This window comes from Mchenga conophoros, linkage group LG3 (assembly GCF_057382185.1).
Source record: "Mchenga conophoros isolate Kocher_MC1m ecotype Shallow Benthic linkage group LG3, M_conophoros_male_GT1.1, whole genome shotgun sequence".
Classification (NCBI taxonomy): domain Eukaryota; kingdom Metazoa; phylum Chordata; class Actinopteri; order Cichliformes; family Cichlidae; genus Mchenga; species Mchenga conophoros.
The window spans coordinates 65074451-65096627 of record NC_140528.1 but is presented as its reverse complement, the minus strand read 5'-3'; the positions used below and the strand labels follow the sequence as shown (position 1 = coordinate 65096627).

The window sequence follows — 22177 nt, the reverse complement described above, 5'->3', positions numbered from 1 at the left end:
CAAAGTGAAGTTCTGTTTTGTGTTTGAGTCTTTGCAGGTGTGTAATGTTACTGTACCTTATAGGATTTGTTTAGAAGGCGGAGACAGACTCTGTATCTGTGTGGACGAGGAAACCATCTGGTTTTACTTTCATGTAAACATCTGGCCTCAGACACATAACTTATCATTTGTAATTTGTTCTGTGTTGTAAAGATTTTTTTTGCAAAACATGTGAAGCTGAAACACTTCTCCATCTTCTTCTGTATCAGTAAAAAAACATTAAGACCTCTCCTGGGAGCTGACAGTGACTTGAAAAAGTATCATACCCTTTGAACGTTTATACATTTTGTCACCTTACAACCGCCAACTTAAATGTTTTTATTAGGATGTTCTGTGATAGACCAACACAAATAGTGCAGAACTGTGAAGTGGTATGAAAATGATACATGGATTTCAAAATTTTAAGCAAATAAAACTCTGAAAAGTGTGGCATGCATTTGTTTTCAACCCACCTTCATCAATACTTTGTAGAGACACTGCTCGCTGCATTTACAGCTGCAAGTCTTTCGGGGTTTGTCTTTACCAGCTTTGCACATCTACAGACTGAAATGTTTGCCAATTATTTGTTGCAAAATGGCTCAAGCTCAGCCAGACTGTGAACAGCAATTTTCCAATCTTGCCACAGATGCTCAGTGGGATTTAGGTCTGGACTTTGACTGAGCCATTCTAACACAAGAATATTCTTTGATCTAAACCAGGGGTCGGCTGGTGTCCTGCAGGTTTTAGAGATCACCCTGGGTTTGCAGTTGTAGCATGCTTTTTCCATTTTTGGATGATGGATTGAACAATACTCCTTGAGATGTTCAAAGCTTGGGATATTTTTTTTATTACCTAACCCTGCTTTAAACTTATCTCCAACTTTATCCCTGACCTGTCTGGTGAGTTCCTTGGTCTTCATGATGCTGTTTGTTCACTAATGTTCTCTAACAAACCACTGAGGCCTCCACAGAGCAGCTAAATAGGTGACTTCTGAAGGTAAATGAATGCACTGGATTTTAATGAGGGATATCAGAGTACAGGTGGCTGAAAACAAATGCACGCCACACTTTTCAGATTTTTACTTGTTTAAAATTTTGAAAACCATGTATCATTTTCATACCACTTCACAAATATGTGCTACGTTGTGTTGGTCTTTCACAGAAAATCTCAATTAAAAAAAGGTGTCAAAATGTGTAGAAGTGCAACAGGTATGAATACTTTTTCACGGTACTGTAAGCTCATGCTTTGTTCAGATTGATCAGAACTAAATACACAGATTAAAAAAGATGAAAAGAACAAAACAATACATTTGAATAAATGTATTATTCAAATGTGGGGGGGAATAAATGTCCCCCCTCCCAGCCCCAAAATTAATTTCATACTAATTAAAAAAACTTTCCAAACCAGGTTTTCTTTTTATAAAATTAACTTTGGTGTACTCACTCTCAGTTCTAAGATCTTTAAACTCAATAAGAGAGGAGGTGATGTCATCGTATTCATCTGAACCTGAAATGTTCATATTTTATTTACAGGTTTGTAAAAACATATCACATGAAATTAGACTCATTAAATCAAAAACAAGTTTAATCTCTAACTGCTCTGTGATTTTCAGCACATATACTGTACCATTTCTATTTTTCACTTGTGTGACTGATTCATAGACGTCAGCAGTACCTAAAGAAAAAAACAAGCCAGGCTCACATTAATCATTTTATTACAGTTACACTAAAGATCAGAGCAAACACAGAAACACTGTGTGAGTCAAAACCAGGACTGTAAGATCTTTAAATGTTCTTTGAAAAACTGCTGAACACAAACTGAACCTTATAACTGTTTGTGTTAATGGAGGTTTAATAAAAGTCAGTATCCATCCATCCATTCGCTTCTGCTTATCCTTTTCAGGGGCGCTGGAGTCTATCCCAGCTGTCATAGGTCGAGAGGCAGGCTACATCCTGGACAGGTCGCCAGTCTGTCGCAGGGCTCACACACAGGGACAGACAACCATTCGCGCTCACATTCACTCGCACATTCACACCTATGGGCAATTTAGATTGATCAATTAGCCTTTCCCCACTAAAAGTCAATATTAATAATGATAATAAAGATTGTTTTAAATACTGACCATGTTGAAGAGAGCCGTACACATGAGTTTCATTCTGGTTGACTCCATGATTTGTGGAGGAGCCCGGACTGTGACTCTCAGACTGGATCGACCTAAAGCAGGAAATAAACATAATTGTCATGGTCCTCGGTCTTTTGACCCAACGGTTTGTGTTTTTCATTATTATGATCTTGTGTTTGTTCTGATTGTGTACTGGGGTTAAGACTTTTTAGTTCCTAGAGTTTGGTTTCTGTGTTCCCTCTGTTTAGTGTCTGTACCGTGTCTCTGTGCATTTCCTGTTTTATTGTGAAGATCCATGTCTTCTGTTAGTGTGTTCACTTTATGTTTTCCCCTGTCTCATCAGTTCGATTTGGTTCAGCTGTGTCTGCCTCCTGTTTGCTATTCCACGTTTCCCTCTGTGTGTATTTATAGTGTGTGTCCTCGTGTGCTTGTTGCTGGTTCGTCTGTGTTCTTTCCCTGCATCATTCTGTGTCGTCTCCCGTGTCTCCCTGCATCATCATTTTGCCTTTGCTGTTTCTGTTTGTTTCACCTCTTTATGAATAAAACTCATTTGCATCTCAGCTGCCTGCATCTTGGGTCCTAATTCTCAACCTCCACTCATCTGCCACGGCAGACGTGACAGCAATAAACTCAAAAGCAACTGATGTTTGTTTAAAATAATAATAAAAAGTATTTTACCAACCTGGTGAAGCAGGAATCTGTAAGATAAGATAAGAATACTTTATTAATCTCAGAGGAAACCAAGCGGTCACAGTGGCTCAAAGACAGTAAGAACAGTAACTGACTAAACTAAATAATATAATATATCACAAAGTATGAATAATAATGCACACCACAAAAAGTAGAGAATTTCAATTCTGTTGTACCAGCTGCAAATGGAAGCATTTCATCGTGCAGTCGATGGATGTTAGTAGCAGCAGGTATAGAGTATTGCACATTGAGATATTTACAGACACCAGTGTGTGCATGTGTGCTTTCACATGATGATGTATGTTGTAGAGTCTGACAGCAGCTGAAAGGAAAGATCTCCTAAATCTCTCCTTCACACTGTGGGTGCAGCAGCCTGTCACTGCAGGAGCTGCTCAGTGCTGTCAGAGTGACCTGCGTGGGGTGGGAGGTGTTATCTAACAGGGGTGACAGCTGAGCCACCATCCTGTCACTGACTACCTCCACTGGGTCATGAGGACGTCCCAGAACAGAGCTGGTCTTCTTCATCAGACTGTTCAGATTCTTTCAATTACAATTATTATGTTTAAATGTTTCACTGATATTTTGTGTCATCAGATCAGAATGAATGTTTGAATATTTAAAGTGAATGTAGTAAATAAACTCTGTAAAACTATCTAATAGTGAAATGTTCATATTTTATTTACAGGTTTGTTAAAACATGAAATTAGTTTCATTAAATCAAAAACAAGTTTCATCTCTAACTGCTCTGTGCTTTCCAGCACATATACTGTACCATTTCTGTTTGTCACTTGTGTGACTGATTCATAGAGGTCAGCAGTACCTAAAGAAAAAACAAGCCAGGCTCACATTAATCATTTTATTACAGTTACACTAAAGATCAGAGCAAACACAGAAACACTGTGTGAGTCAAAACCAGGACTGTAAGATCTTTAAATGTTATTTAAAAAACTCGTGAACGCAAACTGAACCTATTAAATGTTCATGCTAATGGAGGCTTAATAAAAGTCAATATTAATAATGATAATAAAGACTGTTTTTCAATGCTGACCATGTTGAAGAGAGCCGTACACATGAGTTTCATCCTGGTTGACTCCATGATTTGTGGAGGAGCCCGGACTGTGACTCTCAGACTGGATCGACCTAAAACAGGAAATAAACACAATAAACTCAAAAGTAACTGATGTTTGTTTCAAATAATAATAAAAAGTATTTTACCAACCTGGTGAAGCAGGAATCTGTGAAAGAGACAAATGTTATTACACATGTTTGTCATGTATAAATTGTTCCACTGATATTTTGTGTCATGAGATCAGAATACATGTATATGTGTGAATAATTAAAGTGTATGTAGTAAATAAACTCTCTAATACAGCATGAAAAGAAGAGGCTCTTACACATGGACTGTCTGCAGCGATACAACAAGAGCAGGAGAATAATAATGAGAGAGACTCCACAAACCAGTCCAACCATCAACCACACAGGAGATGAACTACGTCCAGTTACTGTAATAACAAACAATAATTAATTATTAATAAAGTATAAAACAAACACTGAGAGCACAAATCTCTGCTAAGGCAGCTCACTCTGTTGACAGCATTTGCTTTCAAAGAAAAAACACATTGTATTTTCTTTTTTTTTTTTATTTGTACTGTGAGAAGTTTGTAGTTCAGTAAAAATAAGTCCAAAGGCAGATTTTTTCAACATGACAACAAGAGCAGATGTGAAATGTAAAAGTGAGGTCAGAGGTCAAACAAATTATAATTTAAATCTTTATACAGTATTTTCTATATGTTGACAAGACACAACACCTTTGTAAGAATCATAGTTTCTATGTTATAAGGATTTTTATTGAGTCATAAAGTTGACCTTGAAGACCTCGGTGGCTGTAGCCAAATGTTAATGGATAGTTAACATGACTGCAGCTCGTCAGTGAGGTAACCAGGCAGGTCTGCTGGGATCCTTTGTAGGAAAATAAGGTTTGTATGCTAACAGATTTTCCCCTTGTTTCAGTTTCTTCCTGCTTCAAGATTCGTTTTCATGCCATCATTCACCTCCAGTCAGACGCCTGCCACCTTGGATCATTGCCCCCCTATTCACCACCACTGCTGCCCCCCTCGGAGCCTCTTCCTCACTTGCCTGCCTGCCCATCATTCAGCAGTTTCCACAGACCTCTGCCTTCATCCACTAAACCCAGCTAGTCTGGACTCCAAGTAAGGCATTGTTGCAGCCACTTTATGAACACTCTCTGTATTGTCACATTCCCTCAGATTTCCTGCCCTAACTGCTCTCTCCTCTCCCACAGATCTGCCGTCCTCACGCTGTTATGTCCGCTCCTCTGGCCTGTCTCTCTCACCTCAGTTAAGATGTTTTTGTAGGACTCACTCATTAAGTTTAGGTTCATTTATGTTTTGTTCTTGTTGACCAAGTCAAAGCTCACAATCTGTTGTGTTAAATTATTTATCCTTTGTTTGAGTAAACTTTGACTCATTACTTCCTCTGCTGTTTTCACCTGAGTCTCACACATGAGTCCTGAACCACAACAATATTAAACCTGACAATTTAGAGATATTACATAATAGTTTTATAAAAGTTCTGACTAAATAGATCCAGGTGGCTTCAAAACATTAAGAAAGATAATATGATCTTATTTCTCAGTCATGAAACTCATTTACAGAAAGACACACTGTTTTGATCCTGCTCACCTTTAACTGACATCCAGCTCTGTGCTGACTCTCTTCCTGAGTACTGACACTTGTAGAAACCTTCATCAGACTTTGACACTGCAGAGATCTTCAGCTCCCCTCGGGTATCATTTTCAATAAGTTTGTCATTGTGATAGAAAAACACATTGGAAAGTATTTTTTGTGTTTTCAAACTGCAGCTCAGATTAACAGAAGCTCCCTCAGTCACAGGATGAACAGGACTCACCAGGATAGGACCATCATCATCTGTGACACAATCACACACAATTGTTTCAGTCAGACCAGCTGGTGCACACTTTGAGAAAAAGCTGTGAGTCGTGTCTCATGATCTACATGCAGATCTGGTTTTCTGAGTGATTATGAGGACTGGAAATATAGTTGGGATGTTTCCTGCAGGAGTCAAATTATTGACGGTGACATTATTGAATGGTTAAAGGTAGAAATTGTAAATGTTTCTATGTTTGTGTTATTTTGCATGACGTGTTTCCCAAATTTCTCTGAATTGAGACATTAAAGGTTCATCTAATCTGACGACAGAGATGTTGAGCTTTGTTGAGTTTTATTCTGACAGAGAAAATATAAAATACTGTTGGCAAATTATGACAAACTGGATTATGAACGGATGAAGAGAAATTAGACCAACATCCAAGAATATTTTGATGCTTCGTTGCCTGAAATTGTCTGAAATTCTCATTTTTGTTTGTGTTGCCACATAGAATTACTTCACATAGAGCAAAGCTGAGACAAATGTTCATGTGACGTCTAAATCATTCAGATCCAAGAAGTAAATGTATAATAACATACTCTGTACAGTGATGTTGACTGCACTGCTGAACTCTCCTGATCCAGACTCACACCAGTACACTCCAGTATCTGACTTTGATGTGTGGATGTTACATGTGGATCCAGTCATTCTCCTACAGTCAGAGAGTCGGCCGTCCTCAGAGAACTTCCTCACTCTCCACTCAGTGAAGTTTCCCTCACAGGTCAGTGAGACAGAGTCAGAGGTGAAGTGTTGCACTCTGTCAGGACTCACTGTGAGAGACGCTGCTGAATGAACATCTGGAAACAACATGCAGTGAAGAGACAAAGCTCACAGATGTTAGGATTCAAAATATCACAGTGAAAATATTTGTTTGTTTGAAGCTTTTGTTTTGAAAATCAAATTTAATAGTTCAATATGATAAAGTGTTTGTTTGGTGAGACAACACTGAGTCTGACAACAAGCCCTGAATCACACAGACAGTCAAATCAATGGAAAACAAAGGAGCCGAATACTGACATGTTTAAGATGATCTAACCCACATGCTTTATCTGCTGGCAGCTCATGTAGAGCTTGGTACAGGTCATGTGACATCATGAGCTTTGAGTCATCACTCTCAGCATCATCCACCTGATACAGATCACTCTGAACACACTTCAGTCATTTGCTGTAATGTTTCTGTCATAATTCTGTGATATTGTCTGTTTCACAGATTCCTTCTACAGTGAGATATTTTGCAGCAGCAGGACCAAAACTAAAAACCTTTGAAGTATATTTTAAATGAACAATAACAGCAGCTGTTATTTGTGACGTCTTCTTCTAGCGTCCATCTGTAGTCAGTGTTTGTCTTGTATTTGTCAGAGCTGTTAACCTGCCTGCTGACATCTTTGTTTCTTTATTAACTATATTTGACTTTTTTATCTGAGCACCTACCTGAGCACTAAACAAAGAGTCTTAACTGTGTAAATCCTGTCTGTGCACCAAGTAAAAATAATCAGTACAAACAGTATGTACACAGACATCAATAGTTGTCATGGAGATGAGATTTTAATGGTCTAAATGTTGTTGAATAAAAATGATGAGCTAACATGAGCTTATTGAAAGGACAGAGAAACAAGCTGACCTGCAGACCAGACAAACTTTGGTTGACTGTGATCAGTGTGATACTCTGGGTCTCCTCTTCCAGCTCTGCACACATATCCTGCTGTGTGTGTCTGTCCATGAATGATGTAGGAGTCCTGTGCAGTCCCACTGCCATCAGGTAGCAGCTCATAACTGGAGGATTTCTCTGATAGATCAGGAACAGCTTTATACCAGTAGAAGCTCCATCCTGCAGACGGATGTTCAACCTCACAGTTCAGAGTTACTGAGGCTCCAGGACTCAGCCATGATGGAGACACAGTGAGGACAGGACGGGGTTCATCTGTTCAACAAAGATTTTCTCTCAGTGAACATGTAGTACAGTCTCTGAACAGTGAGCTCAGTTTATACAAAGAATAATAATCTCAGTCTATATGAACAGAAACACATTTTACAAAGTGTTCAAACAGCTTAAAGCAAACATGACTTACTGTCAGAAACTGTCAGTGTGACTGAATCACTCCACTCTGTTGTTTCATGCTGTGAACTTTTCATTCTGCCCTTACAGAGATAGTTTCCACTGTTGGATGATGAAGCAGAAATAATCCTGTATTCATTTAGATTTGGAGGTTTTATGATGCTGTTTGTTTCCCACTCATAATCCCACTCAGTGTCTCCTCCATGGATCTCACATCTGACAGTGATCGTCTCTCCTCTGTATATCTCAGACCAGTTTGGATACAGAGTCACAACAGGTCTGATTGAGACTGTTAATGTTCAAGAAAGTACAATAAAAACACATGAAAGACAAAAGGTTCAGTTACCATCAGATGTAGTGCTTTGTAGGAAGTTACATTTAAACTCACCAGTTGTGTCAATCCTGACTGACTGACTCAACTCTGTGTAGTAAACTTGTTCTCCTCTTCCTCCTCTGCACCTGTAGAGTCCTCCCTCTGAGACACTGATTTGTTCATTTGTCACAGGTTGATAAGATTTCCCATCTCTGTACCAGTAGTATTTCCATCCAGATGATGATGATGGGCTCACAGAGCAGGTCAGGGTCACACTGCCCCCTACTGGAACAGCTGTCCTATCAGCTCTCAGTTCAGCCTTTGGTTTGGCTGCAGTTCAGTTTAGAACAAGAACATAAAAGTAAAAATGACTGAATCAGAACAATTTAAAGATGGAAATAAGTAAATGATCAAATATCACAAAACCATAGTTGAGATAAAACAAACTGTGCCACAAAAAATATTCTGTATTTCTGTTTTGATCAAAACAGTGAATTTGTTTTATTTACTTTTGTGTATTTTAATTTATTACGTACATGCACATTTCAAATAATTAATTTGAAGCATGACTGAGTTTATTGATCAATAATGAGGAAGTAACCCAGGTCAATATGATCTGATTGTATTTTGAACATGTGAGAATTGCTCCTAAATGAGTGTGAGCAGTTATCGTTTCATTGGTGTTGTTCTTTACTTTTGTTTTTGGTGTATTGGGATTTGGTGAGTCACAGTTGGTTTTCTTTGGTGTCAGTTAGCACGTTATGTCCTTGTGTTCTTTACTAAATCTGATGTTGAAGCCTCTGATAGCTAAGATGAGACCTAGTAAGGTTGTTTTATATTCTTTTGCTGTGGAAGCTGACATTTCCTGTCGCACAGATGTCTTTAGACCACACTAATATGCACAGTCAACTTCACCAATGCCATTACAGGGAGCAGTTTGGATGTGATTTCCAGCTGAGCTGTTAGGAATGCTGGAATAAGACTTCAGTGTTTGTGTTGCAAAACAGATCAGGTTTATTAGCCGAGTGCAGATCTCAGAACTGAAATTGAGACTGTTGAACCTTGATGGTGATCCACACCTAGGAGATCTGAACCTCCACTGAAATCTTCTGTTCCTGCTGGATCAACTCATATTCCAGAGATCAGAAAACTGACTCACACTTCTGAACTTTGATACGACGCCACAATAATCTCTGTTACTGCGACACACAGAGGATTTAATCCAAGAACTGATTCCACACCAGACTGTGACTGTGAAAGGTTTCTCTGTAAATCTGTGGACAGCTGATTTTGTGCTTTCAGTGTTGTAATTCCATTCATTGTGTTGGTGTTGTACTGGTAACTCACTGTGTTACTGATTATTCCTAACCAGCCACTCTGCAGGTCTAGTGAGTAAACTGAGTCGACTCATATTGATCAAAGTTTGAAGAGCAGCTGAAAGAAAGCTGGTTAACCCTGAAGGAGCTAACACAGGTTAACAAGTAGTTAACATAGATAAGAGTTCAAACTAACCTGAACTAGACAGAGAGAGAGATTTTTACATATTGCTGTTTAATTTTATTTAAATATTTTATTCTGGTTTTCAGATGCATAAATTAATGTAAACTGGAAACTGATTGTATATTTCTGTGTCTTCTGTTTCCCACCTACAAGTTCAAAGTTCACCCTGGTCCTGGTATGTATTATTGGTTATTGGTTGTTATTTTATTTTAATTTTGTTTTATCTTTAGTGAAGTATTGAGTTTTCCCATGTACCATGAATGCACCGCTGCACTGCTCATGTTAACTTTCTTTCACTGCAGCTCTCTGCAGGCAGCAAGGTAAATTTCTCTGTATATTGCACTGTGTTTAAAGGGTAAAAGAACTCCATGAAACGTAGTTTTGAGCACTGATTTTGTTTTGCAGATGCACAAAACTGCTGTGGTGGGGTGGCTGTAGCTCAGGAGGGTTGGTGGTTCGATCCCTGGCTCCCCTATTTTGCATGCCAAATATCCTTGGGCAAGATACTTATGGCGTATGAATGCGTATGATTGATATTTAGAAAGCACTTAAAGTATAGATAGTAGTGCTTGTGTGAATGGGTGTGTTGTATAGAGCGCTTTGAGTACTCCAGGAGAGTAGAAAGAACCAGTCCATTTACCATGTGTGTTGAGCTACAGAGTTCATGTATTGTGTGAGCAATAAATTAACTCCGGTGAGTCTCTGATTGTGCAAATTAAATTTGATTCACAGTCCGGTTTCTAATTTATAAAACTTTATAAAACAGCTTCTATGTGATTGTAGAAGCTGTTAACGATGTCTTCGATGTGTTAGCCCTGTAAAAAATATGCTAGTGTATCCACATGTGCTACCTTTGCAGGTGCAAGTGTTGCATTTTGAGGAGAATTTCATTTTGAGGAAAGAAAAGCTAAATTTGAGTGAACAAAATGAATTGCTGCGTGCAAAAATGTATTTCAGTGTTTGCTGTTATCCACACATACCCCAATAGCAGCCCCTTTTGCTCTGTTTTTGCATTTGCGTTTGCTCGCAATGTGTTGCTTGCGCTTCTCAACATTTCTGCCCAGCGCGTTCAGATCGATAGTATCGATCCCAAGTCGGCATCGGTATCGGATCGATACTAGCCTGGTGAGATTGATTCTTTACTTTACAAACTCTGCTTGTTTGCTATGCTGTGCTTTCGGCAAAAACGAAACAACCAGGTCACTGGACTCACCGCTCCTGTGACAGCGGAGAGCACTTTGCTCCCTCTTCCCTCACTTTCGGTGTTGCTGACATGTCATGTGACTTAGACACTTTGGGGGTTGTTAAGTTGTTTACATATTAATTATATTTTTTTGTTTTTGTGAATTTTAATTGTAATTTTTGTATTAGTTTATCAACAGTATTTGTTTTAATTTGTTTACTGGTTTGCGTGCACTTAAGATTTAAAAAAAAAAAAAAAAAAAAGGATCACCACCACGGCAGACCTGATGGCATTTTCATGCTTCGCAGCATCATTTATTCTTACAATAATCACATAGTTGCTGTAACAGTACATTCAATGGCTGCAGCTCTCCCGCTGGCAGCCATACACATCACCACCACCAAACCTGCAGCGGAATCGCAGAACACGCCCTGCCACAAAACAGCCAATCAGAATTTTTTGCATCCTTTTTTTTTGCCTGTCCCGTTTGGCTCTTTTGCCATCAGAATTATTGTCTAAAGGCAAAGAAAGACGCCCAACGGATTTACTTTACCAAATTGACCATCCCAGCCTTGCCATAATGGTCCATTTGAGTCACCTTTTGTTTATTTTATTTTCACTTGCTGAATACGGGACAGACTTGACTGGGGGAAAGAAGGGGAGAAAGAAAGAGGGAAAGAGAAACAGCTGAGAAGAGGGACGGGGGAGAAGGGCAAAAAACAAAAACCAACAGAATGGGCAGGAAAAAAAAAGAAAGAAAAAAAAATGCATATATCGATCACCTGGATCACCTGTTGAGAAAGAAAAAGGAAAACAAGCAGAAGAGAAGAAGAGTAATAGAATAAACAACATCACAATGCCGCTCTTTCGGCTCCGAACCGGCTCTTCAGGTTGTTTTGTTGCTTTAATTAATTTTTATCTCTAAAAAGAGCCGGAAATCCCATCACTACTGGGTGGACCAATTACAATACATCCCTATTGAGATGAAAAGGAACAGTTTGTCCCGTACTTCAGCTAGAATGAATGTTTTTCCTATCCGGTTGTTCAGTGATGACGCGACGAATCCTACTTCCGGGCCTAAAGTAGTCTGCGTTTAATATAGCTTTTGTGTTGTTAACATGTTTAATGTTATGTATTTTCTTCTATTTGATCTCAAAAAGCTCCTAAAACAGTCAGTGATCACTGTTGACCTCCCTCGGCTTTTATTACCGCTAATCATTTATTTAAGCTCAGTTTTTAAAACCTTAGGATGTAATTACAGCCCAGCCCATGCAGCAGTATATGAATGGCTAACCTCGTATTGTGGATGGATTATCTCAGTTGTTCTCCTGGCTGAAGTTTGGTCCTTTTACAGCATCCTGCCATGCGATTACATTTGTTCCTGACCACCGAGAACACTCACGTTAACTTTTATCGAGTGGAAAAAAAGTTAGCTTGTTTATATTATGCTAACATAGCTGTGTCGCTAGCGGTCACGTAGCACATCATTATATACCAGCTAGCCCAACTTCAGTAACCCTACAAACATCACTGCTGTTTAGTTTTCTGTCTTCATTTATGCTGGAAGTGATAACAGAGCTGTACGTCTTAATTTGTTTCCAAAACCCCGCAGTCAGGACATGCTATATTGTATTTAGATAGAAGCTAGCGAGCTAACTCCCTGCTAACTTCTAACTCCGTTAAATGTCATAAATTCCGTTTTCATGGATGCCTGGATGTTAAACTCAATTGTTACACCTGGTAGAGCAGAACGCTGATCATTTTGTTAAAGATGAAAGACTTTAGACAGTTTTTCAACTCTCAGTAATGCCATAGTGATCGTTTGATATATGGACCTGCAGCGGAGTTTAGACCCAGACACGGCTAGTGACGTCAGACTGAACAACCGGATAATACCTGGTGGTCTAGTCAATACACGGGCAGATTTTTGGACGGCACACTTGGGATGTCATTGTCCTCCATTGTCCATGATTACATTCATTGCAGAGAAACAAGCACAGGGCTCTCACTGATTTAGCGTTATGACTAATTATATATTTTCATGTACTTTATATTTGTTTTTTAGTTGAGGACATTTTAGGAGGACACTGCAAGTTACACAATTACGCAGTGAATTGGTGTTTATTATTATTATTATTATTATTATTATTATTATTATTATTATATCTACAAGAGTTTTGTTGTTGGTCTTATCATTTTATTTTGTTGTATTTATCCGCGACACGCTAAGGCTGGTCCGTGAAAATATTGTCTGACATTAAACCAATTTGTGGCATCCAGTGTGTGAATGTGTGTGTGAATGGGTGAATGACTGAATGTAGTGTAAAGCGCTTTGGGGTCCTTAGGGACTGAGTAAAGCGCTATACAAATGCAGGCCATTTACCATTTACCATTTACAAAAAATGTTAGGGACCGCTGATCTAAGTGACTTATATATTATGTTTAACCCGAGTAGGGAAAGACCACGGGGGGGGGGGGGGGGGGGGGGGGGGTTGAAAACAATGTGCGGGAGCCTTGACCAGCCGGTCAGCTGGTGGGTAACAGGCATCTCTGAAAACGTCAGAGCACTTTTACAAATATGCGATGTTTTGATAAATCGAGCAGATTTTTGAAGTTTACACAGCAACATTCTCACCTGAAAATATTGTAAAAGTTTATTTTGTGATCCAGACAGAGTAATATTTTAAACTCCGCCACTCTGCGTTCTTCCGCCACTGCCTCGTTTGAGTTTTGGATGAAATGCATTCTGGGATATTTACCTGGGTTTAGCTACAGCAGCTAGTGAGCTGATTAGAGACCAAAACAGCCAATCAGAATTTTTTGCATCCAAGTCTGTGATTGGTTGGTTTTGTGGCACAAATATAAAAGCATAGAGAAACAGTTGAATGCGCAGGGGTAGAAATGTTGAGAGCGCAAGCAACACATTGCAAGCAGGTCCGTGATCTGAACAAGAGCAAATGCAAAAACTGAGCGAGAAGGGCTGCTGTTGTGTGTGTGTATGGATAATTGCAAAATTATGGATATGGATAATTGCAAACACTGAAATGAAGCAGCAATAAATCTTTGTTCATTCAAATTTAGCTTATCTTCGCTCAAAATAAATTTCTCTTCCAAATGCAACACTTGCACCTGCAAAAATCTTTTATACGTGCGCTTAAAATAGTGGCACAAAAATAACGCCATAGCTTACATGTGAGGTTTTAACTAACTCTCCATTGGAAACACTTTTCATGGTTTATTCGATTTGCACTGAAATGTATTTTTATTGTTGGTATATTGGTATTGGCCAGTAGGGATGGGTACCGATATGGGTTCTGACAAAAAAATAGAAATATAAGAGGCTTTTGGACAAAGTTTGTGTTCTCCATTCTTTAAGCAACGGTTTGAGCACCGTTTAAGCACCAGCACGTTTCAAAAGTAACGGTTTGGCACCGGATAAAACCTAAATGATACCCATCCCTATTGGCCAGTAAGAACTGTATAGATGATATCTAAAGAAAAAATATAACACTTAGAGGAATTTGATTTTACTCTTCTTTTAATTCATACAAATGAGATACAGGGAAAATTAGTCGGTAGCAGGGCCTTTTTTAGCCAATTTTTGGGGGTGCTGAAGCAAAATCCTTTTTTTTTTTAAACAATATTTGCTGTTTGTTTGACACACTACTAAAAATATTTAAAAAAAAAAATACAGCACTTGGTTGAGACGTAATATTTTAACAACAAAAGTATAGATACCCCCCCTCTCTCAAAATGGTTTGTTCCAGCTCGCCTTTCCCCTGCTCTGACTCTAGCGCCCTTTCTGCCAAACCGAATGTGGCTGAGACGCAGCGGAGTGGAGGTGTAAGTGCCTGGCTTAAAACAGGACATATTAGCTGCATTTAACCTTCAGTTACTCTTTATATAGTTAGGTAGGAGTCAGACCATGTTTCTTTTTAACTGAAAAACATTACACCAGGTTGACCGTCCTGTTGCTCCATTGAAATGTATACAGCCTTTTTAAAATCTAAAACTTAAAATTGTCTGTAGCCTGCTGTTGTTACCACTGTCCTGTTTGAAATGGATACTAACTAGCTAACTGACTGGGTGCCCATTAACCTTATATGTTACTGTGTGTATGTGCGTGTGTGTACGTGTACAGAGAGACAGCCAGGTTCATAATGGATATTAGGACGTTTTCAACAACAAAAAAAAAAAAAAAAAAAAAGGAGCCACATTCAGGTAAAAGTGTAAAATCAAATGATCCATCAATCAAGAATAATGTTGGTCTAGTGTTTCAATATTTATATCTTTTATTAGATGTTCATGTGGTTTGGTTATTTGCCTTTTGGTTGAAAGTACACTGAGAGAGGACTTCTTGTTAGGGATCTTAATAGTATTTTTTTCATATTAATGTAATTTTTTCATCTAATTGAATCTATTTGTGTATGATTGTCAGTCCAAAGAGGGAGAGAGGAAAGAGGGGAACGTGAGGAGAAAGGGCAAGGTCAGGAAGAACCAGGTAAGAAAACAGACAGGGAACAGTGACAGGCACAACAGAAACTGTTAAACTGACAAAGAGAAAAAAACTAATTTTACTCATAAAATCTGGAAGTTGTGTTCTCCTGATATTAAAGATGCTAAACAGAATCTGCAAAACAAATTGTGTTGAAACATTTTTTGAACACAACATTATAATTGATTGGGGAGATTAAAATTAATGATATATTTTTATGTGGTTCAGTCACAACTCTACTAAAACCTCAGGTAATAATAGATTGGGCCAACTTTTGGACCGTCCAGTTGTCTGAGTGACTGCCGCAGTACGTACAGAGCAGAGTGCTCTGTTTATATTCTAAAGGTGTTTTAAGCTAGCTTGTTTCAAAGATTCTGTACAGCAGCTTTAAATATTTTCCACAAGCACACATAGAGGCTCCTGACTACGGCAGTAATGCTCCGACAATCCACCAAGCAATGCGGCTTCGTAGCTTACCATTTTCTGACAGATTTCTGAGCGCTGTGGACCACATAAAATTGGTTCGAGGTCAGTAAGCACAGCCAGAATTCATATATAAGGCGCACTGTTGATTTTTGAGAAAATTAAAGGATTTTAAGTACGCATTATAGTGTGGAAAATACAGTATACAGAAGAAAATAATATATCGCAATATATATCGTTACCGCACATGCTTCAAATTATACCATGATATGGATTTTTGTCCGTATCGCCCAGTCCTAACCTGAATTAATAGACCAGCGTGTTCTGACAAACCATCCTACTTTGACAAACCGTCCCACCGTAAGTAGTTTATGCACATTTCTGCTGTCACAGAATAATTCCAGCACAAATTTAAGTTGGTATGACGCTTTGCCACTTAACTTTGCCCATCAGAGTATGCTTGTAGCTCATAATTATAAAGCCAGGACGGTTTGCCACTTCTTTTACCCGTTATAGTATGCTTGTATGTAACAATCGCAAAGGTAGCATGGTTTGGCACTTCATTTTACCCGTCAGAGTATGTTTCCAGCTCTTATTAAAAAAGGTAGGATGATTTGACACTTAATTTTAGCTGTTAAAGTATGCTTGTAGGTCACATTCACAAAGGTAGGATGGTTTGGCACTTAATTTCATGGACAACATGTACGGGCTCAAATTGTGGTCATAAATATTTTGTACTTGTAAATCAAATGTGTATTTGTGAACTGAGTTTTGTTTTGTAACCTTGTAAACCAAAATATGGGAAAATTGTATGTTTGTGCATCTACAGATGAGAATGTGTGTGTGTGTAAAAAAGATTTGTGTTTGTATAAAAATATTTACACGAGTTACAATTTTTTTGTTAAGGTCTGCTTACTGAAACAAAGCAAAAAATATTTGTGATTTTATACTACACACAGTAATTTTGACCTGATTTTTCTTCCTTTCAGCTGATTGGTTAATGTCATATCAATCACAAATGTAACAATCCAATCAAAAAACAGATTTGGCTGCTTGGGGTGCTTTACTGAGCTTCAGGTCCTGGAAGGGTAATACAGGTTAGTGATGTGCGATACCACTGATTTCCTTTTCGATCCAATACCAAGTAAAGTTACGGGTGGTATCGACGATACTGATCCGATACTTTGTACAAAAACTTAATGTTTCATTGTATTTCATAATGCAATATTTAATTGTATTATGTAATTGTAATAATATAGCTTCATAATAATTACAGGACATCAGACTACTTGTTCTTATTACTTAATAATGCAGAATAACCATATGGAAATAAAAAAAAACTTGTTGAAAAAAACAAACAAAAAACGTTGTGCGCTATTTGAACATGTTGCTGCCTGCAGCACTAAAGGACCCTGCGAGAGACGTCTGTCTCGCCCTAGCAGCACCTGTCCCTCTCCTCCTCTTCAGTTCACCTCAACATAAGCTCGTCATATTCTGTGATATGATTTACTCTGAGGTTCTTGACGAGGTTAGTGGTGTTGCCACAAAACCTCACTGTCTTGCCACATGTATCAAAAACCGCATCTTGGCTTTTTGTCGAGGTAAAATATGTCCACACATCACTCCGTTTACGAACAGCCATTGTTGTGAGTCCGCACACCAGAGGTTGCAACACATTTATACAGCCGTATTTTGCATATGACTATGAAAGGCGTAAGAGGAAGTAGTTCCTCCCAATTTAGACGATCCGAATGATATTGTTTCTTTCCACTGTGTTCCTGTTAATGAAAAACTACAAATTTACTCCAAAGTACTAAAATATTGATATTTTAATATGAGAATAGATTTTAGAACATAAATTACAGGTATCGGAAGAATTGATATTACAATATCGATCCGCACACCACTAATAAAGTTTAAAGCTATAGGATCTCTATATAAATATCCCATACAAGCTTGGTCCAGAAACTTTCAGTAGCTGTTGGAATGATAAAGTTGTGGTATGTCAGTGGTTAGAAGTACCATTATTACTTTAGGATTAGTTTAACACAAAGTCAGTGTTGACCCGGGACTATTGCTGTGAGTCACAGTGCGCAGCATAAAGGCCCGTTCACACGCTACTAATGGTAACTAAAAGCAAAGGATCCAGAATTTGTTGTGCTGGCCACTGAGCTCTACCTGTACTAAATGCACCTGCTCCTTGTAGTTTCTATCTCTGACTTTATGTCCTCTACTAGAGTTTGTGGTGTTTTATCTTTAATTGTTTAATAAAAACATGTATCGCTAATTCATAACGAAGAAAGCTTTGTAACTCTCCCCACTAGTGAAGACTGTCATTTCCACAGCACTGCTTTCCCCCCGAGGTCCGCAGCACTGTTGAAAAGGCTCTGGAGGTCTCTGTGTAAGCACGTAAACCTGTCACACAAAAATCACAGAACTGGGACAAACACTGTTTTCCTGTTCTGTAGAGCTGCACAGCAGAGAAGATACTCTGATATGTTTTTTGTCTTCACTGTGAGTAAAAAGTTGCTTTTCATGTTTTTTTGTTGTCAAACTGAAACCAAAATATTTTAGTGAGCAGCACAAAAGAATCAGCTACAAATCTGCAAGAAAGCGAGTTTTCACTTATTTTAACAAAACAAATTATCTGTACGGAACATCTTCAACTTACATGATACAGTCAGTCCAGTAACTTTACTCCAATATGTTAACAAATAGTCCCTTCTGCCCCGGCAGCTGTATCCTCCGCTGTCAGACTCAGTAACTATGATGATTCTGTATTCATTGGATGTTGGAGGTATGTTTTTCTGGCCTTGTCTCCATTCATACGTCCACTGAGCTCCTTCACCTCCCTGAATCTCACATCTGACAGTGACTGTCTCACCGCTGTGTATCTGAGTCCAGGATGGCTGCAGGGTCACAGTGGGCTTAGTGGGAACTGTTCACATAAGAATGATCCAGTTAGAAGAGAAACATAAAAACTCTGCTGTTTATAACATAAGAGTAGAGTCATTACAAAACAGCTGATTCACAGAGAAACAAGTTAAACATAACAAAAAGTCACAACATAAAAGTTTCAAACACAATATTTTCAGTAAAATGTAAAAGGTAAAGTCTTTACTTTGCACAGTTTTTGTTCAGATTCCAAAAAGTTACAGATTATTTTTCATGAGTTTACAGCAGATTAAGAAGACTGGAAGAAATCATCATTTGAGAAACATTTTCTAAAAGTTGTGATGAGGTCATCATGTGAAACTGGTGCAGTTGCTGATTTGGGACACACTTGTCACACTTGTAGTTATTGTATAACAAACAGGTTCTTGTGGCTCTGACTGATTTTCCATGAACTGAACCACAAACCACTGATCCACTAATGCATCTGTTCCACACTGGAGGTTCTTCTAGCTGTCATATCATTAAACATATTATGATGCTCATGAACACCTTTATTTTTCATTAATTAAAATAAATAAATAAACAAATGCCATTAACAACAATTACAGGAAAGAATCTAAGTGGAACCTGTAATGTAGCAGAACAGTCTCTAATAAAATGTCACGGCCAGGGGATCAGCAGGCCGCTGACTAGTAGTGTTCTCTCTCTCGCTCTCTCGCCAGGGCGGAACTCATGGTGGGTTCACGCCCTCGGCCCACGCCCCCTCTGAAGAGGAAACACCTGGGCCTCATCAGCGCAGCCAGCATTTAAGCCAGGGAGTGGCTTCTACTCATCGCTGGATCGTTGTGTGTGACTCGCGTCAGTGCAGCCCGGCTCTGAGCAAGTTCTCTTTTGCTGCCCTGTGCAAAACGTCTAACGTGTGTTTCCTTCTGTACATAGATCCCCTGGACCCGACCCTGCATTCCCCGAGTGGATTCCCTTTTGTGTGAGTGTTTGGAGAGAGAGCCAGAAGAGGAGCAAGTGTCTTTTCCCTACCTGGATTTCCCCAGAGCCCTTTCCCTGTCACCGCTTTGTATATAGCACTATCCCCTGCACTGTTTGTATATACACCTGGTGGAACTGTAATAAATACTGACTGTGCCTCTGAGTCCTGCGTGTGAGTCCTCAAGCGAACCGTGACATAAAATGAGGTTATATTGTAGTCAAACCTGAAACGTCGAGGAATTAATGTAAAAATGCTAAAAACAAAGGAAGTAACTGATCTGCAGTGATAAACTCCACATGTGCAGCCATGAGGTCAAGATGGGAGTGACTGGGATTATTACATTTGGACTGAATTCTTTCATCAAACTAACAAAATATTTTCCAGATGTTTCACTGAGTGATTATTAAATATCTTTATAATGACACTAAAAGATATTTTAAACTACTTTTGATCCTAAACACAAAATAAACCTACAGTGCTGTTGAAATACAAAACGTTTGGTTGAGTTGATGAAACATTGTTCAGTACAAATTAAAATATTTGAAATATGTCCAACTTACCTATTACTTTCAATGAGGTGCTGTCACTCCACTCTGTCCAGGAAGAGCTTCTTCTGCCCCGACAGCTGTATCCTCCACCATCAGACTCAGTAACTCTGCTGATTGTATATACACTGGATGTTTCATGTATGTTTTTCTGGCCTCCTCTCCATTCATACGTCCACTGAGCTCTTTCCCCTCCATGAATCTCACATCTGACAGTGACTGAGGCATCTTTGTATATTTCTCCTCCATATATCTGAGTGTAGGATGACTGCAGGGTCACAGTGGGCTTAGGAGGATCTGTTCAAAGAGAAAATATCCCATCATCAGACTTATAGAAATATAAAACGATCATTGACGCTTTCCTGGTTTTATTGCTCTTGTTAGGGGTAATAACGTTTTTTTCACCCCAGTGACAATTTGACTGAAAATCAACAATAAAAAGGTAATAAAAAAAAAATCAGATTAAACCTTAAACCTAATTTGCTGATATTAAGAATCTACCAGCAAAGTGACTGGAAACAACCAGGTGTGCACAAATCTGTGCGACTGAACATCAACACACAATATCATGTAAACAACTTCAGTCTCTCAGATTGTACATTGTAAAAAAGAAGTTTTATACTCAAACATCGCACTATTTACTTATTTCTACATCTTTACATTTGCATATTTATGAGCATATAATCCAGAGTTGTCGGTGGGCTGTTATTCTTCTGAATAACCTGAGACCTTACTTTCCTGTCAGGTATAAAATCCCTAACATATTATACACAATATCAGTTTTACTTTAACTGTTTTTAACAAATGTAATTTTTACTTTTCTTTTTCACTGTTGTAAATATAAAAGTTCCTGCGCCGTCTCATAGTGTAAGGCCCTATTTTCACTTTTTATCATGCTGCTCTAACACAATTTGCTTTGTGGATCAATAAAGTATCTATCTATCAGTATTGACCTGTTTAATATGTGTCCTATGTTGTAAACTGGCTGTGCTAACAGCTGGATTATTCACTCACATTAGGAACACCATGTAGAAAGAATTTAACGACTGTTACGCCCCTCAAAACAGAAACGCAAAACAACACGGGAAAAGTGTGTAACGCACGCAAAAACCACACAGCTGCTGCTGAATTGACGAGGTTTATTTTTACAAAGCTGGAAAAAAAGGAAAAGACTCACAATAAACACAGCTGAGCCAGGAAGCTAAAAGCATCAGGCTCTCCAAGGCCAAAATAACAAACAAAAACTCTCCCCCTTCCTAGAAACAAAACACAGGGTAAAACTTCCCTGATCAAGAAAAGGAAGATGCAATGCCTGACCTCCCTGGCTGTCCACAAAACAGGAGAAAACTGGGTTAAACAAAAGTGGGTTAAACCACTGCCTGCTTCCACTCTGCTGAAAACTGGTGAAAAATCCACATGTACAACAACTGAGCTGAATAAACTGGGATCATTACATTTGTGTTTCATTTTTTTTAAATGAAATTTACTGAATATGTCTTTCAACTCCACATGCTTCTGTCACAGTCCTGGGTCTGTGAACCAGTGTTTTGATTTTGTATTACAGTGGTCCCTCCCTCGCTATAATGCAATTCACCTTTCGCGGCCTCGCCGGGACCGTGAGTCATTTGGTACCGGGCAGCGAGAGTTGAGGCTGGAGTGTAAAATTTATGGTTTTCAGAGTTTTTATTGTTAGCTCGGTTTCCCTGGATCTTTTCCTGGTTGTTATGAGTAAATTATGAGCTTTGCCGGTGTCGCCCGAGAATACCCCGAGATTGCCACAACAGCACTAAAAACCCTGTTGCCATTTCCGACATCATAACTGTGTGAAGCGGAGTTTTCTGCAGTTACAGCTTCCAAAACAAAATTGCGGCGCAGACTGAGCAAAAGCAACACACTTCAGGTGTCACTGTCCCCCATTATGCCCAGGTGGGACCGGCTCGTTGCAGAGAAACAAGCACAGGGCTCTCACTGATTCAGCGTTATGG

The 22177-nt window shown here is 38.8% G+C and overlaps 1 long non-coding RNA gene and 1 pseudogene across 1 annotated transcript; one reads left to right on the top strand and one right to left on the bottom strand.

Annotated features, from left to right (window-relative positions):
• Positions 1 to 22177, bottom strand: part of LOC146580115 (obscurin-like) — a 374391-nt pseudogene that overhangs the window by 164585 nt on the left and 187629 nt on the right.
• LOC146580123 (uncharacterized) lies at positions 14512 to 19965 on the top strand. The gene is made up of 3 exons (XR_014891210.1): positions 14512 to 15070; positions 15288 to 15350; positions 19602 to 19965. It is a non-coding gene; the product is annotated as an uncharacterized LOC146580123 (long non-coding RNA).